Source organism: Pongo abelii, chromosome 15 (genome assembly GCF_028885655.2).
Source record: "Pongo abelii isolate AG06213 chromosome 15, NHGRI_mPonAbe1-v2.0_pri, whole genome shotgun sequence".
Lineage (NCBI taxonomy): Eukaryota > Metazoa > Chordata > Mammalia > Primates > Hominidae > Pongo > Pongo abelii.
In genome coordinates, this window is record NC_072000.2 from 66,016,964 (window position 1) to 66,034,265 (window position 17,302).

The window sequence follows — 17,302 nt, forward strand, 5'->3', positions numbered from 1 at the left end:
CACAATTTATCCATCTCTCTCTTGCTTTTGCTCTTTGTGGCAAGCACATCTTCACCTGTTTTTTTTTTTTTTCCCCCTTGCAAATTTGAGCATTGATTCACATTTCAAGCCAATTGTTTCTTGCTGTTGCTATTGAGAATGTGACATTAGGGAGATTCAGAACAATGCATTTCAGCTCACTGTTGACTCATGTTGGATGATTTCAGCAGCAGCAGCTCAAGCTGGTGGCCGGTGGGATCAAGATAATGTGCCTGAATAGCTGCCGCTGCAGCACTGAGAGGACAAGTAGGGCTGGAGGGACCAACAGCTGGGACCCTTCCAGAATTCTAAATGATCATGCAAAAGACAGAAACAAGGCAGTTTGCATCAGGAAAAGGCGATAAATGTAGAACAACTTATTAGAACAGAGAACAAGATAAAAGGAGCAGTAGGGAAAGAATGAAGCCAGAAAATATAATAGTGTATAACCTTAGGCTGGGATCCTACTGAATAAGTCGGCTGGTAAAGTCTAAAAGGATAAGGTAGTAGAGATGCTCTGAAGATTGGAAGTTCTTATTTTGGTAGAAGGTAGTCAATTCTTTCTGGCTATGTTATATAATTATGTGTCCATGTTTTGACACATATGTTGCTTTCATCTATTTTAAAGGTTGTTTTGGAAAATATAAGAAAATTCCCTACAGCAAATGGCAGGACCCCAATTAAAATGATAAATGCAAAAGAATTTATTGACTCATCCAGGGGCGAGGCTGACTGGGTTTGGCTGGACTGAAGCATTCAAAGGAAGATCTCACTTCCCTGCCTCCCTCCTTCCCTTCCTTTTCTCTCTACTTACTCCCCTTTCTGCATCTCTGCCCCTTCTTCTTCGCCCTGCATCCTCCCACCATAAACCTCTCCTCTTCCTCCCTTCTCTCTCGCTTCTTCCTCGCATCTTTCTCCTGACCCTCCGTCTCTCTGACTTTACCCTCCCCACACCGCCCTGGTCCCCTCTCTCCATTGCTTGCTAATCTCTCTTTCCATCCCCTTGATTTCTCTCTCCCTCCACCTCTAGCTGCTACTCTCGCCCCGTCTGCCTCCTCTCCTTCACACCTCATGCTCCTTTCTCTCTTTGCCCTCGCTTTGTCCCCACTGCTCCCCGGCCACCCTTGGCCTCCATTTTCTCTCATGCTCTGCCTTCCATTCTTTCTCCTTCCCCCATTTATTCTTCTCTCACCCCAGCCCTCTCATGGCTCTGTTGCTCCCTTTGCTAATTTTGTTCTAGGGCTGACTCTCCTCCATGGTGACCTGCCTGCTGCTCCAGACTTGTATCCCCAGCTTGGCCTTCCCAGTGGAAAAAGTTTCCCTTTCACAATAGTTCCAGCAAAAAGTCTCAGGATTGACTCTCATTTGGCTGATGTGGGGACCAATAGGCTTTAGAACCGAGGAGGGGTGGTGACATCCCTTTCTGAACCATGTGGACTGAAGTTCAGGTACATCAGAGTGCTGGAGAAGGGGGATTGAGGACTGCATTCAGAAGAAAGGGGATTAGATACTGGGCTGGCAAAAAAACTAAGGCACCATTACTGTTCCCATTGGCCAGGCTATTGGTTGGTAGTTGCTGTAACAAACAACCCCCACACCTCAGTAAAATACAAAATAAAGGGTTTTTTTTTTTTTTCCTTCCCTTTGCCACAGTCCAGTGCAGGTGGGGCCGCCTTCCACAAGCCTTCCTCAGTGTGGTGACTCAGGTGTGGTCCTGCTGTACTGGAGTCCTTCACTTCCAGGGCATGAATAGGAGGAAAAGAGTATAAAACAGGCCTTTATAGCGACACTCATATGGTGTAGAGAATTCCTGCTCACTTCCCATTAGCTGGAACCCAGTTCCTTTTCTTGATCTTACCAGAAAAGATACTGGGAAACTTCGTGTTCTTATGTGCCCAGAAAGAAAGTTAATGTGGTTTGGGGAGCCCACAGCATTGTTATGGCCATAGGCAGGCTGTTTGGATACATAATTGGATGACAAGCAGCTGGTACTAAACCAATATAAAGTTAACGCTGGGTATTTATGACATGGACGTTTATGCTTTCCTCTGAAATGCCTTTCATTCCTTCTTTGATTCTAGATGTTGTCCTGAAATTCTGCTTTTATGTGAAGCCTTCCAATATGGCACTGTATAAGAGCTTAGACTTTGGACCCAAATGGCATAAGTTAAGTTTCAGCTTCCCCATTTTCTAGGGGGTGACCTGGAGCAAATTAACCTCACCAAGCCTTTGTTTCCTCCGCTCATATACTGTGCAAAAAGAATCATTAATAATAATCCAGATTTAAAAAGCATTCAAATCACTTGGGTGCTTGTGACGTTTTCTTTTTTTAGCTGTAATTTTACTTAGCAACTCAGTGAAGCTCAGCAAATCAGTGGTACATCTGGGCGTGGGCTGCGCTGTAGGCTCCCATTTTCCATCCACTAGAATCTTATGATTTCAGAGCCAAAGGGAAGTTCAGTGGTCACCATTCCAACCTCCCTATTTTACAGAAGAGGAAACTGAGGCTCAGAGAGGCAACTTGATTGTGCACGTGGTGGCAGAGCTGGAGGTAGGTCCCATGTCCCCGATTCTGCATCTCCTGATTCTGCATCTGATAGCCTGTGGCTCCTCTCTCGGCGGTGGTCTTTTTCTTTTGCATATCTTGTTATGTCAACACATCAAAACCTGGCAGCCTAAAGTGAAGTCTCCTCAGTTCTACCCCACAGCTCAGGAAAAAAAGGCCTGGCTGGCATGGTGGCTCATGCCTGTAATCCCAGCACTTTGGGAGGCCAAGGCGGACGGATCACCTGAGGTCAGGAGTTCGAGGCCAGCCTGACCAACATGGTAAAACCCCATCTCTACTAAAAATACAAAAAATTAGCTGGGCGTTGTGGCGGGCACCTGTAATCCCAGCTACTCGGGAGGCTGAGGAAGGAGAATGGCTTGAGCCCAGGAGGCTGAGGTTGCAGTGAGCTGAGATTGCGCCACTGCACTCCGGCCTGGGCGACAAGAATGAAACTCTGTCTCGAAATTTAAAAAAAAAAAAAAACCTGTTCATTAGGTTCTCGATTCTCTCTCCGTACCCACCCCCGTCCCCCAAATCAAGTGTAGACATCTTTTTTGTGTTCTAGACATAAGACCGTCCTATCTGCAGAAACTGTGGTTTAAAACTTTTTGGTTTTACAGAGATGGCTGCTGCAGCTCAATGAGAGGTGATAAAGACATAGGTAATTGCTGTAGAATAATCCTGCTGCCAAGAAGATGATTGAACTCCCACACAGAAGGTGAACAGATGGTATATTTATTGAAATTCATAGGCTGTGAGATGGAATAATTTAACTGATGGCTGGGCACCCTCATTTCAGATTGAGGGAGGTTCTCAGAAGAACAAGTGTGCCGCTAGGTGGCGTGATTATCTAGGGCCCAGTGTGGTCTTCTCAGAGAGAGAGGCTGGATTCTGTGCACACTCAAGAATCATTTCATTTCCTAATTGGGATGACAAATCTTCCCTGTGGCTAAGTAAGAAACCATCATGTTTTTAAAACTTAAAATCGCTTTAATTATAAAATAAATATTTACCACTAAGGACTTTTGCATGGAGAAAAAGCAATCAAATGACAGGATATCAAATCACCAAAGAGATGGGGTCATGGCTTGTTGGGAGGCAGTTTCTGGACCAGGAGTAGCTGTGGGCTCCAGCACTCTCGCAAAGCATTGGCCCATCTGGGCCCAATGACATTTGCTCCCTGCCAGCTGCCTCACTCCTCAGCCCTGCCCACTGCTTGCAGTGCAGAACGGCAGAAACAACGGGGGTTCTAGAAACCTCATTTTTGGAAGTTGGTATAGTTAATGGCATTATATCAGAAGAAGAATAAAGGAATCCATTGTGAACTAATGTGAAGGAATGGAGGAAATGATTAGATCGCAAAGATAGGTTGATAACAACTTAGCCTCTGGTGGTTTCCCGTCCTTATCTCTTTTGTTTAAATTAAAAAAAAAAAAAATCAAAGTTCTTCCTCTAATGCTAAATCCCTCTGGCTTCCAAATCTAGAGCACCAAGAAGCTTTGCCAGTGACTTTGGGATGCCCACACCTTGCTGATTTTGTGTGGGTACCACTTCCTGCTTATGTTTGATTTCATAAATGTGTCCACTTTTCAGCTCAGCAAATATTCATTGAATCTTTTTCTTGTTCAAGCTGTTCCTTTTTGTGTCTAAGTTTTCTCATCTGCAAAATGAAGATAAATACTTGTCTCAAAGGGTTGTTGTAAGGATTAAATGAGTACGTTTATGTAAAATGCTTAAAACAGGTCCTGGCAAATAGAAAGTACTCAGTGAATATTAGCTGTATTTTACTATTACTGCTACCCCCACCACTACCTACTATTGTATTACTACTGCCACACCACTGATGCTGCTGCTGCTGTTACTATGTATTTCTACTATATTGTTACCACTACTGCTACTGTTACTCTTGCATTACTACCACTGTTACTCCTACTATTCTGAATTAATTGGATTTTTGAGTCTTTATTACCCTGAATTGTAAAAAAAATTAATCTTGTCAGTTTAAGGTACATTCTGCATTTTCAGGTAAATATTAGTTATTTAGGAATTTTTTTCTTTGATCACTTCTCTTCTCCTAAGAGGATGAGCTAACCTCTTAGGGTTTACCTCTAGCCTGGCAGTGCGGGTGGGGACAGTGTGGTTCATGATTACCCTCTGCGCTGGACTACCTTGTCATTACTGTAGTTTGTTCTTTGGTCTTTGCCCTTACACCTCTCTGAGATCTCACCTGGCTGTTTTGGAGCCATTTTTTGAGTCATTTTTTTTTTGGACTTGGTGGGTGTGGGGGATGGGATGGGTAGAAACCGGTCAGCATTTTCCAGATCTTCTCTGGCCTTGTGCTTTGTGAGGCTCAGCTAAGGCTTATTCTTGCTTATATGGGCAAGAACCCCCATACATCACTCATTTACTGCTGTGGGGACCAAGCTGGACCAGAGGTCTTCCTGCAAGGTGTACAGGTCCCCTGGGCTATACCCTGGGAAGTAATGTACAAACCCCTTTGTCCTGGAGTCCGCAAACTGAAGTGAGGTTTTATCACATAATTGCCTACTTCATTTCCACATACCTACTCATAGTGGAAAGGGTTTTGGGAAGAGGATAGACTGTCCTTGAGAAATGCTTCTAAAGTCATAGCACAGAGAGGACCAGATGAAGGCTCAAGTATATTGTCAACCATGAAGTTGTGCCTTAACAGTTGCTCTGGAACAAAATCCCTGGGTATGGCCAGTTACCTATTCAGACTGAAAATGGGTGGTGGTGGTAAGGCCAGAATGAGTTAATGAAAATTCTGGGTTATAGACTACATAAAGAAATAGAGTTTTTTGGACTGAATACACGCGCATTCAACATAGGCCAGTAAAATATGCTAAATAGGGACCTTGTCACACTTTAAAAAATGAATATATAATAGTGTTTTCACTTATATATGTTGTGCTTGAAAATAATTTGCTTTATGCACTTTAGATGCTCATCTTATAATTTTGCATTATTTATAAAGAAATATGTAAACTCTAGCCGCCTCCTCCCATATGAAAAACTCAAAAAGAAATGGTTAATAAAGTTACCTTGTATGTATTACTTGGGACCAGAATTAGTTGCTTGTTAGAACTGAGATTTATCCTATTAAATTGAGATGATCTAAGACAGAGGTCAACAAACTATGGCCTCTGGGCTTTGTTCCACTGTCTGCTTTGTATGAGCAAAGAATAGTTTTTACAGTTTCAAATGGTGGAAAAAAAAAGAATATTTCATGTGAACATTATGTGGAATTCAAGTTTCAATGTCTATAAAGTTTTATTGGAACACAGCCATGCTTACTTGTTTACGTATTGTCTGTGGCTACTTTCACACTTCATTGGCAGAGATGAGGAGTAGCAACAGAGACCATATGGCCTACACTGAAAATACTTACTGTTTGACCCTTTCCAGAAAAATTTGCTGACCCCTGGTCTAGGATGTGGATGCAGCATGAAATGAAGAGGAATTTAAGGAGACAGCATTGTGTTTAGAATTTTCTTTACATTGTCTACAGGTAAGAGCAAAACGGCCTCACAGTGGAGGCGTTGATCTTGTGGAAAGCGGGTGGGAGAAGTTGTGCTTCCATCAACCAGTGGATGGTGCTGTGTCAGCTCCACCCCTCATTTGTGGTTCTTAAAGCCTGCTGTTATTTTATGCCACCTGCATAACCTGATTTGCATCTTAAATTAATATCTAACTACCACTTGGACTTTTTTCAGAATAAAGAGAATGGCTTTTATGAAGCCATCTGTAGATGAAAAATAAATAGCAGCTAACAGTCCTGGAATATGTGATTCAGGGAGCTCCTGCATAGCAAAAGACTCACACAGCTGATTTGCTCCCCAAGTCAAGAAGATACCAAAGAAATTTCAGTATTTGCAAGATGAGGGAGGCAAGCAGAAGCCATCTGGGAGATAAAAGAAATATGAAAGCCATTTAGAACCCATAGACACACTTGGCTCAGGGACTGGGTCAGAGCTTGTCCTCTCATTCTGAATCCCCTGCCCTCTGGAGCTCCTGGGTCTTCTGTCCTTCTTGAGCCTGGCAGGCTTTGCTTGAAAGTCATGGAACCCCACATCTCTTGGGGCTGCACTTGCTGCACACGTGGTTCTTGCTGGAGTTACTCAAATCAAATGATTTCTACACCTGAACCCAAGTTCCAATTTTGTCTTAATAATGTCAGAGGTTAATGACTAGATTAATATTCTGGTTCTTTTTATTTTTCCCTCACCATCTCTAGCTGCTCGTTACCCCCGAAGGAGTTGTCCGGGGCAAATTGTAGAAATGTGCCAATTCTTAGCTTCTAAATGCAAAACAGAAGAGTGAAACAAAGGTTGAGGAAATAAATGTGAACAGTCAGAATAATTCTCTATAATTGAATTCTTCCCTGTAATTCCCCACCTCCCCCTACTCCTACCTCATCCTAGTTTTCCTCTTTGAGTAGATATAGACCTTTTAACTAGGAAAAGAGAGAAGAGAGGTAGACAAGGCATGCAAGAGAGACCTCTCTCACTGTGCATGTTCCCTGCTCTTCTTAATATCCATCTCAAGCTAAGTGTTGGGATTGTGGGAGTATAACTCCCTCCACCCCATTTGATTTAGAAATATGACAGTAGAGAAGATTTGTGTCTGGCATCCTGGGTGAGGTTCAGGGGGATGTCAGATCTCATGGAGGAAATCCTGGGGCCATGATGGTACTGCTGCATAGTAGCAACAGCACTGAGGTGTGTCTAGGCTGGGGCAAGTCCTGAAGATCTGTGCAGATTGGAACTGTAGAGCATCCAAAGTTCATGTGACTCCTTCCAGTGGGCACAGACACCAGCTGAGAGTGTATACTTGGAACCTCAAAGGTTCTTCCAGCCAGCACAGGGGGATGTGTGTTGGAAAGATATGACAGGGACGGTCTCTGCTCAGAGTGTGCCAACATCTCACTCCAGGGAGCTATTTGAGAAGCCTGTTGTCTGCACCAGGGCCTGAATGAGATAAGGTGTGTCCCCGTCCAGCACAGGATGAGGCCCGCACAGGATCCCATTAGGGACAACTCCAGAGAAGACAGGGAAGAAGAATACTTTATTTTTCTATGTAATTGAGTTTTATTTTTCATATTGGGCAGAATGGAGGATCAAAGTCAGAAATTAAATTGAGTTATAGGAAATAAGTTGTGTTTCTTGTACACTGGAATTTGTGATTGTAAAATTTGTCCAGATGCAGTTACATTTATTTTATATTTTGTACTGGGTATTCTGCATATGATTTTCATGCATTTTCACATTTAATTCTTTTAATAACTTTGTGAGGCAGGTATTACTAATCCCATTCTGCAGAGGAAACTAAGGCTTTCACAGGTGCAGTAATTAGCCTTAGGTAACGTAGTCAGAAGGGTAGGGCAGGATTTCAGTCCAGGTAGTATGACTTCAGAGTCCCATTTGCTCCATGTACCCTGAAACTTGAGGGTCAGATATGGCCCTAGGAGAGGCTGCTGAAATCTACTTTGCCCATGGCTGTTAGAGAAGCAAACTTTTCCTTTGACAATAAAACCTTTTTGGGTCTCTTTTCATGTGCCAGGTGCTTTGCTAGGCATGGGATACATAATGAATAATATTCACTTCCCTCCGGGGATGTAACAATCTGCCTACATTTGTTCTTAACACATGGAAGGTACTCAGTATGGGCTGGTTGAGTGAATAAATTTGAAAGGTACAAAGCATCAGTAAGAGGAAGAATGCCTTTGTCTAGTTTCAAATGTAGCATCATGAGCTTTGCAACCATGCTCATAGAGAGAATTTGAAAGAATCAGATGACTGATTCTGGTGGAAATACAGATTTGACTTCAGAATGGTCTTTGTCTTAGGCAGTGCCGGAAGGCCTGTTGGTTGGAAACTGAATCCTAGATGAACAAAGCCCTGGGGAGCAACTGGGCTTAGAGCAGAAAGACAGATGAGCTGATGTGAGGAGGTTCCTTTATTCTGAACATCAATGCTATGGTACTGATGAAGGAAATCAATCAGTGAATCTCCCAGGGAGGAACTGTGTTCAGAAGGGGGCACTCACTTCCCAAAAAGTACCCCTTTCTTGGTGTCGATCTAAAAAATGGAAAAAGGGATTGATAAAATGACTGACATAAGGCAAGAAATATAGGTCGTATTACAATTTCTGTTATCACATATCACACACTGTTGAATATGGGATATATTAATACAACCAGACTTCAAGTTTCTGTAAGAGAAAGAAGAAAGAGCTGGTTCTAACCTCATAACTTGGGCAGCCCACAGGCAGTGACTTTGATTGCCAGGCAGTAAGCATCATCCTCTAAATTTCTTTTATTTATTTATTATTATTATTATTATACTTTAAGTTTTAGGGTACATGTGCACAATGTGCAGGTTAGTTACATATGTATGCATGTGCCATGCTGGTGTGCTGCACCCATTAACTCGCCATTTAGCATTAGGTATATCTCCTAATGCTATCCCTCCCCACTCCCGCCACCCCACAACAGTCCACAGAGTGTGATGTTCCCCTTCCTGTGTCCATGTGTTCTCATTGTTCAATTCCCATCTATGAGTGAGAACATGCGGTGTTTGGTTTTTTGTCCTTGCAATAGTTTACTGAGAATGATGATTTCCAATTTCATCCATGTCCCTACAAGGGACATGAGCTCATCATTTCATCCACATTTTCTTAATCCAGTCTATCATTGTTGGACATTTGGGTTGGTTCCAAGTCTTTGCTATTGTGAATAGTGCCTCAATAAACATACGTGTGCATGTGTCTTTATAGCAGCATCATTTATAGTCCTTTGGGTATATACCCAGTAATGGATGGCTGGGTCAAATGGTATTTCTAGTTCTAGATCGCTGAGGAATCGCCACACTGACTTCCACAATGGTTGAACTAGCTTACCGTCCCACCAACAGTGTAAAAGTGTTCCTATTTCTCTACATCCTCTCCGGCACCTGTTGTTTCCTGACTTTTTAATGATTGCCATTCTAACTGGTGTGAGATGGTATCTCATGGTGGTGTTGATTTGCATTTCTCTGATGGCCAGTGATGATGAGCATTTTTTCATGTGTCTTTTGGCTGCATAAATGTCTTCTTTTGAGAAGTGTCTGTTCATATCCTTTGCCCACTTGTTGATGGGGTTGTTTGTTTTTTTCTTGTAAATTTGTTAGAGTTCATTGTAGATTCTGGATATTAGCCCTTTGTCAGATGAGTAGGTTGATGAAAATTTTCTCCCATTTTGTAGGTTGCCTGTTCACTCTGATGGTAGTTTCTTTTGCTGTGCAGAAACTCTTTAGTTTAATTAGATCCCATTTGTCAGTTTTGGCTTTTGTTGCCATTGCTTTTGGTGTTTTAGACATGAAGTCCTTGCCCATGCCTATGTCCTGAATGGTAATGCCTAGGTTTTCTTCTAGGGTTTTTATGGTTTTAGGTCTAACATTTAAGTCTTTAACCCGTCTTGAATTAATTTTTGTATAACATCGTCTAAATTTCTGCTTTTTTTTTTTTTTTTTTGAGATGGAGTCTCACTCTGTTGTCCAGGCTGGAATGCAGTGGTACAATCTCGGCTCACTGCAACCTCTGCCTCCCGGGTTCAAGTGATTCTCCTGCCTCAGCCTCCCGAGTAGCTGGATTATAGGTGCCTTCCACCACGCCCAGCTAATTTTTGTATTTTTAGTAGAGACGGGGCTTCGCCATGTTGGCCAGGCTGGTCTCGAACTCCTGACCTCAGGTGATCTACTTGCCTCAGCCTCCCAAAGTGTTGGGATTACATGTGTGAGCCACTGTGCCTGGCCGCTATTTTCTTATTGGTACTTCTGTTCTGAGAACAGATTTCCAGGAAGGCCAATTTATTGGAGTTGTATTAGGATGTAAGGGATCTTTGGTGGTTTATAACAGACACTAGCTTTTGTTAATTTAAATCAAAAGAGAATTTACTGGAACAATAGAGGAGGGCCTGCAGGAGAGAGAAGCAGCTCCGAAAGGGCAGGGATTAGGTAGCACTGAAGGTCTTGAGGCAGGAATTGCTCAATGGTTCATTGGGGCCGGTGAACGCCAGCCTTGCATGGGGTTTTCATCACTATCCTCCCAATTCCATTCCAGGAAGGAGGGAGGGCCGGTTTGGCTTGGCTTGGACTATGTACCCACCACCTGGTCAGGGGAAGGCAAGGCCTCTTGATTTAAGTTACAAAGACATCCAATGGAGAAGAGGCAACTCCTCAAGGAAATAGGTGTGTGGGGCTTCTTACCAAAAGAAGGTGGACTGGATGCCAGGTGGCCACATAGACCCCTTGGTTGAAAGGACTCTGCTTCCTGAAGCCTGGTTGACTGCAGTGTAGGTTCCTTGGTATGGTCTTGGAAGGGTTCTGTGATCCTGCCTTCCAATTTCCCTTCTGACTTACTTGTGATAGCTCCTCCTCATGATTCAGCCACCTTCAGGCTTCCTCAGCATCTAACTAATCTATCCTTCCCTTTCTGACTGGTGTGTCTTTGCACTATCTGCTCTAATACCAGTTTGTCTTCACCTGGAATGAATCTCTTCCTGTGTGCTCTCTTAAAACGTTTTGTTTTGGAAATGTACAATCCTTATCTTCCTGGCCCAAGAATCCCCTGTGTACCTATGGCTGCTGCTGCTGCTGCAGCAAATACAAAGCACTTAATATGTTCCAGGCCTTTCCTAATTACTTTCTATATATTCACTCATTGAATCCTCCCAGCCAACTTTGTTGCTAGTTACAGGTGAGGAAATGATGAGGGAAGTTAAACAACTTGTCTAAGCTCAAACCGCTGGTAAGTGGCTGAGACGGATTTTGAACTCTGCATTCTGGGTAGCAGTCTGTACCCTTAAGTAGTCTTGACTTTATTTCATGTCTCTTATGCCCTACACACTCATCAGATGTCTGTCCTACCTCTTAACTTAATAATTCTGGGTTCCCCCTGTATCCCCATGCATTAGTTGAGCCTGCTTGATCTGTTTGAGTAGCGTGGTAACTGGTCTTCATCTTTCGAGTGTATTTAGCACACCACTGTCAGAAATATCTTATCAAAAAATGGAACATGATCATAGTGTTCATCTGCTTATAATAATAATAATAATGATAATTATTATTTTTTGGAGTCTTGCTCTGTCGCCCAGGCTGGAGTACAGTGGTGCAATCTTGGCTCACTGCAACCTGCACCTCCTGGGTTCAAGCGATTCTCCTGTCTCAGCCTCCAGAGTAGCTGGGATTACAGGCACACTCCACCACTCCCAGCTAATTTTTGTATTTTCAGTAGAGACAGGGTTTCACCATGTTAACCAGGCTGGTCTCTAACTCCTAACCTCAGGTGATCCACCCACCTTGGCCTCCCGAAGTGCTGAGACTATAGCGGTGAGCCACCGTTCCAGGCCTGCTTATAATTATTGAAAGGTCTCCTATTACCTGCTGTGCCAACATAATTTGGGTCTAATGTTATGTTCCAGTTGTATCATCCACCCTTTATACTCCTCCCTGTAGTTCTCTACCTCCGTTCATTCTCTATGTGCCCCTTAGGAAATTGCCTAGAGCATATCAAGTGCTTTATAATTTGGCAGCTCCTCCAAATTACTTGCCATTCTCTCAAAAGGCCATATCTTTTCATCCTTGGCACAACCTAAAAGACCTTCATGTTTTTCTCCCATGCGCCTGATAAAAGTCCTAATTATATTCCAAGACCCCGTGCAAATAGCATTTCCTGTGGGAAGCCTTCCTTACCCATTACACGTACAGTTAAGTGATTTCTTCCTCTGTGTTCCCATCATAGCCTGTTCTTAGCTATGCTATAATGCTTAGCTGGTATATTCATTTCCTAGGACTGCCATAGCAAAGCACAACAACTGGGTGGCTTAAAGCAATAGCAATTTATTTTGTCACAGTTCAGGGAGCTGGAAGTATAAAATTAAGGTGTCCCAGGGTCATGCTTCCTCTGAAACTTGGCTTTTGGTGCTTTGGTTGTTGTATCAGTCCATTTTCACGCTGCTGATAAAGACATATCCAAGATTGGGTAATTTATAAAGAAAAAGGTTTAATGGACTCACATTTCCACATGGTTGGAGAGGCCTCATCATCATGGCAGAAGGTGAAAGGCATTTTGTACATGGCAGCAGCAAGAAAGAATGAGAGCCAAGTGCAATTGGTTTCCCCTTACAAAGCCATCAGATTTCGTGAGACTTATTCACTACCACAAGAACAGCATGGGGGAAGCTGCTCCCATGATTCAATTATATCTTACCAAGTCCCTCCCACAACACCTGGGAATTATGGGAGCTACAATTCAAGATGAGATTTGAGTGGGGACACAGTCAAATCATATCAGTTTTTTACCAACAATATTTGGCATTCCTTGACTTGCAGCTGCAGAACTCCAGTATCTGCTTTTGTAGTCCTATAGTGTTCTCCCTGGTGGCTCTATCTTCATGGGACCATCTTCTTATAAGGACATCAGTCATACTGGATTAGGGGCCCACCTTACTCCAATATGATCTCATCTTCACTACTAATATTTGCAATGACCCTATTTCCAAATAAGGCCACATTTTGAGTTAATGGGGGATTAAGTCTTCATTATGTCTTTTTTTTTTAGGGTGGGGCACAATTCAACCTGTGTAACCCCCGGCTATTTTGTAACCTTTTGTAAATGCATGGTTTCCCCCAGTATACTGTGGCTTCTGCCTTATTCATCTTTGTGCCGCTTGCTCTTTCCCATAGTTGGCCCTCATTAAATGTGTGGTAAATGTCTGTCTCCCTTCATGAGATAGTAACTTGTGAAAGGAAAGAAGGCAGCTGTGTTTTTTAAATTAGGTTATGAATGAAGAAGGTAGATTAGGATTTCTTTTCAACATCATGTAAATTCCACAAAAGCAGCAATTCTGCCTGTTTGGTTGACTAATATATCCTTAGTGCTTAGAACATGACTGGGCTTAATAAATATTAAGTAGGTGCTTAATAAATATTTACTAAATATTCATTTTTTGATTGGGATGGAAACTAGAATGAGTGGATTAAGATTATAGGAAGTAGATTATAGGTAGTTTTGGCAACATATTATTGGTCTTTGCCTGGCCAGGTCTTTGCTATGGTTGTTTAGATAAATTCATAAGCTTTAACAAGTAAACATGATCCTTGCTAGCTGCCATCCAGTGGTAGGAGTTTGGTATAAAGGTAACCACTGCTGGGATGCTGAAGGTGTTGGAATTGGTTTTCCTGCCTGTATATCAGCATCCTGCTGAAGACTTTGTGGGTTTCCTCAAGTCCTTCAAGGGTATCAATAATGAGGGAATGCCAGTAATTCCTGAGAGAAGTTGGCCCTGCTTTTCAGTCTATTCCTACAAACACCCAATCATTCCTATGATTGGGACCCCAACTTTTCTCCTGGATACTGCTCATACTGGATACTTGGCCAAATCCTATGCATTTCCTGTCATTAACCAATAACTGCTGAATACCACTGGAACTATCCATCCTTGGCTTTTTCCTGGGTCTCCCCATTCTGTGGAGTTTTGAATGCCCTCCATTATACTACATGTGGGACTTGATTTAGGACTATCAACGCTGAGGAAGTCAAAATTTGCCTTGTTTGCTTCACTTCCTGCCTCCCAACTGGACTCCTTTTGCTTAGGTGTGGGGTCGGCTTCTGCATACAATTCTGCTTCCTTTCAGGGCCTCGGCAGGAGCAGCTCAGTGTAATGTGAAATGCAAACCTGGGATTGCCCATACCTTGGAGGCCTGCTTTGCATTCCTGTGATGTTATGAGGTTGTGTTTCTTAATGGTCACTTCATGTTTAGGCTAAACTTTTACGAAGAGCTGTGAGTGCTGGCTTTTGCTGGTTTGAGTCTTGAGTCTTGGAAATGGTATGTGTGGAGCTAATGATTGTAATGATTTCAGATAAAGGGGAGCTACCAAGGAAAGAATAAATCTGTGTATCCTTGAACACTGACTTTCTACTCACTGAAGTGATGGTGCCTGAATAGCTGGAAGAAGTCAAGGCTTTGAGAATGCCTACTGACATACTGCATTCTTCTCACTGGGCCTCTGAAGGCAGATTGACTAAGGCTTTGGCCCACTTTTGTCACATGTATAATATTTATGAATTTTCCCTTTGTCTTTTCTTCCCTATATCTCATTACTATAATTAGCAACTCCAAATCATAATTCACTTGAACCTGCAGGACCTCTGGGAGGTTAGAAACATAGCAATTATTAAAAGAGGGAGATCATTAAGATTCACTCAAAGGAGGTGAAGGAATAATCATGAACACATTTTCTTATGTGGCCTAAAACTTGTGTTGCCATCTAATTGCTTCTGTTACAGTTGGGGTCAGAATAGAATATCATGTATTTACTTATATCCCACTTCGAAAACCTCTCCCTTACATTTCTTCCTTGTTCCTTCAATAACCTGATTTCTAGGAACTACCTGCACTGACTTATGCCCTAGGGCCATAAAGATGAGTGAAACCCGACACAATTCTCAGATGCTTGAAATTCCATCTAAACCATTCTTTTAGCTTAAAATCATGATTTCTGTGGACACATCTTTGAGCAGACTTAAGCTCTTATCAAGTATTAAAACCTTTGTGTGAATGAATATTCATGGGTAGGGATGTTAGCTGTCCCCCAATGTTCATGCTCTTTGTTTATTAGGCTGGTGCAAAAGTAGTTGCAGGTTTTGCCATTATTGGCAAATTGCTGCAATTACTTTTGCACCAAACTATTATATTGTGGAGTTGTTGCTGAGAAGTGGCTGTCTAGGTAGGAGCTATATTTCCCAGATCTTTCTGCATCTGGGACCATCTGACTGAGTTCTGGCCAGTAGAGTGTGGCTGGAAGTGTTGTAAGCTGTTTCCAAGCCCAGCCTATGACAACCTTCTGTGTAATTATCTGCTTGCCTTGCCCTCTTCTTACACCTGATGGCTGACTGTCCACACCCCGGGTCTCTTTGGAAGTCAAGGGTTGAAGACAGCAGGGTCTCTATCAGTCTAGCCCTTAAAAAACTATGTGACACAGATCCCCTCCACTTCTACCTTCTGCTGCAATTGGACTTCTTTGTTTTTTTTTTTTTTTTGAAACGGAGTCTCACTCTGTTTCCCAGGCTGGAGTGTAGTGGCGTGATCTTGGCTCACTGAAACCTCTGCATCCTGGGTTCCAGCGATTCTCCTGTATCAGCCTCCCGAGTAGCTGGGACTACAGGCACGCACCACCATGCCCAGCTGTTTTTGTACTTTTAGTAGAGATGGGGTTTCACCTTGTTGGCCAGGATGGTCTCGAGCTCTTGACCTCATGATCCGCCTGCCTTGGCCTTCCAAAGTGCTGGGATTATAGGTGTGAGCCACTGTGCCCAGTGATGGACTTCTCTTATGTTAAGACACTGAAAATTGGAGTTTATTACCACAGCTAGTGCTTCCCTAACTAACAAAGAAGTAAAACACTTTCTTTAAAACAATATGTTTTGATAGGGAATTTGAGACAGCCAGTTTCCTCAGAAAAGGGGAGAGGGCTGTGTCTACTGGTGAATGTGGGAGGGTTCTAGAATGACAAGCAGTGAGCCATAAAATAATTTTCTTCATTTAATTATTCCTTATGTTTTTTAGTAGCGCACAGTCTTTCTGTTACCCAGGCTGGAGTGCAGTGAGTGGTGCAGTCATGGCTTGCTGTAGCCTCGAGTGCCTGGGTTCAATCGATCCTCTCATCTCAGCCTTCTGAGTAAATACGAATATTCTTAGGGCTCTGTACTGTTTGTAGCATATTGGCTAAAAAGGATTTTTCACTGATTTAGCATTTCAGATTCTTTTCTCGCTCTTCAGCTTTTTTTAGTATAGTTTTCCTTCTCTTATTTTCATGGCCTGAAGCAAATATTTGTAAATCATCTCCTATATGTTCAGTACTTTGCTAAGCACTAGAGTATGCAGTTTTAGTTTCTTCTTGCTCCTAGCTCTGATGTGAAAATTCTAAAATGATATAAATGAACAGCTACACTAACTCAAGATGTACCATCCATCCATCCATCCATCCGTCCATCCATCCATCAATCCATCTATCCATCCATCCATCCATCCATCCATCCATCCATCCCAGTACTTGTACTATCCACCTATGATGTGCCAGGAGCTCCACAAGGCTCTGAGGACACAATGGTAAATGAGACAACACAGCACTTTGTGTCTCACAGAGCTCACATTCTAAAAATTAGAAATCATCTTAGAAGTAAATTACTGTTTTAAATGCCTATTATTCATACTCTGTGCTAGAAGTTATGATGGATATAAAAAATACATGGAATTTCTGCTCCAAAAGCCTAGTCGAGGCAGAGACAAGCTCCCTTTGTTATTACTACTAAAAGAACTGCTCTAAGGGCAAGGTGAGCTGAGCAGAGTGATTTAGTTCCTTCAATAGCTGCTTGGTTCATGGAAACTTGAGTTCAAGTGCATCATGCAAATGACTTTTAAATATTTGATCATTTTATTCTTGGTTATGATTGCTTTGAGTATTTTCAGTAAAACACCTGCTTGTGTTTCCTGAGTGAGACATGTATATTAACTAGAGATGACGTTCTTATGAGTGATTATTACCAAAGAAAATGTACTTCATTAATAAATGAAATCTACATTAATTATCTTTTTGCCATGTAACAAATTACCCTACAAGTTGGCAGCCTAAAATAACTTTTATTATTTCACAGGTTTTGGCATCAGGCATTTGGGA

At 42.4% G+C, this 17,302-nt stretch overlaps 1 protein-coding gene across 3 annotated transcripts in view; it reads left to right on the plus strand.

The window, feature by feature from the left end:
* The window catches only part of SYT16 (synaptotagmin 16), a 328,233-nt gene that overhangs the window by 86,048 nt on the left and 224,883 nt on the right, over nucleotides 1–17,302 (plus strand). The gene's annotated exons all lie outside the window — the stretch shown is intronic.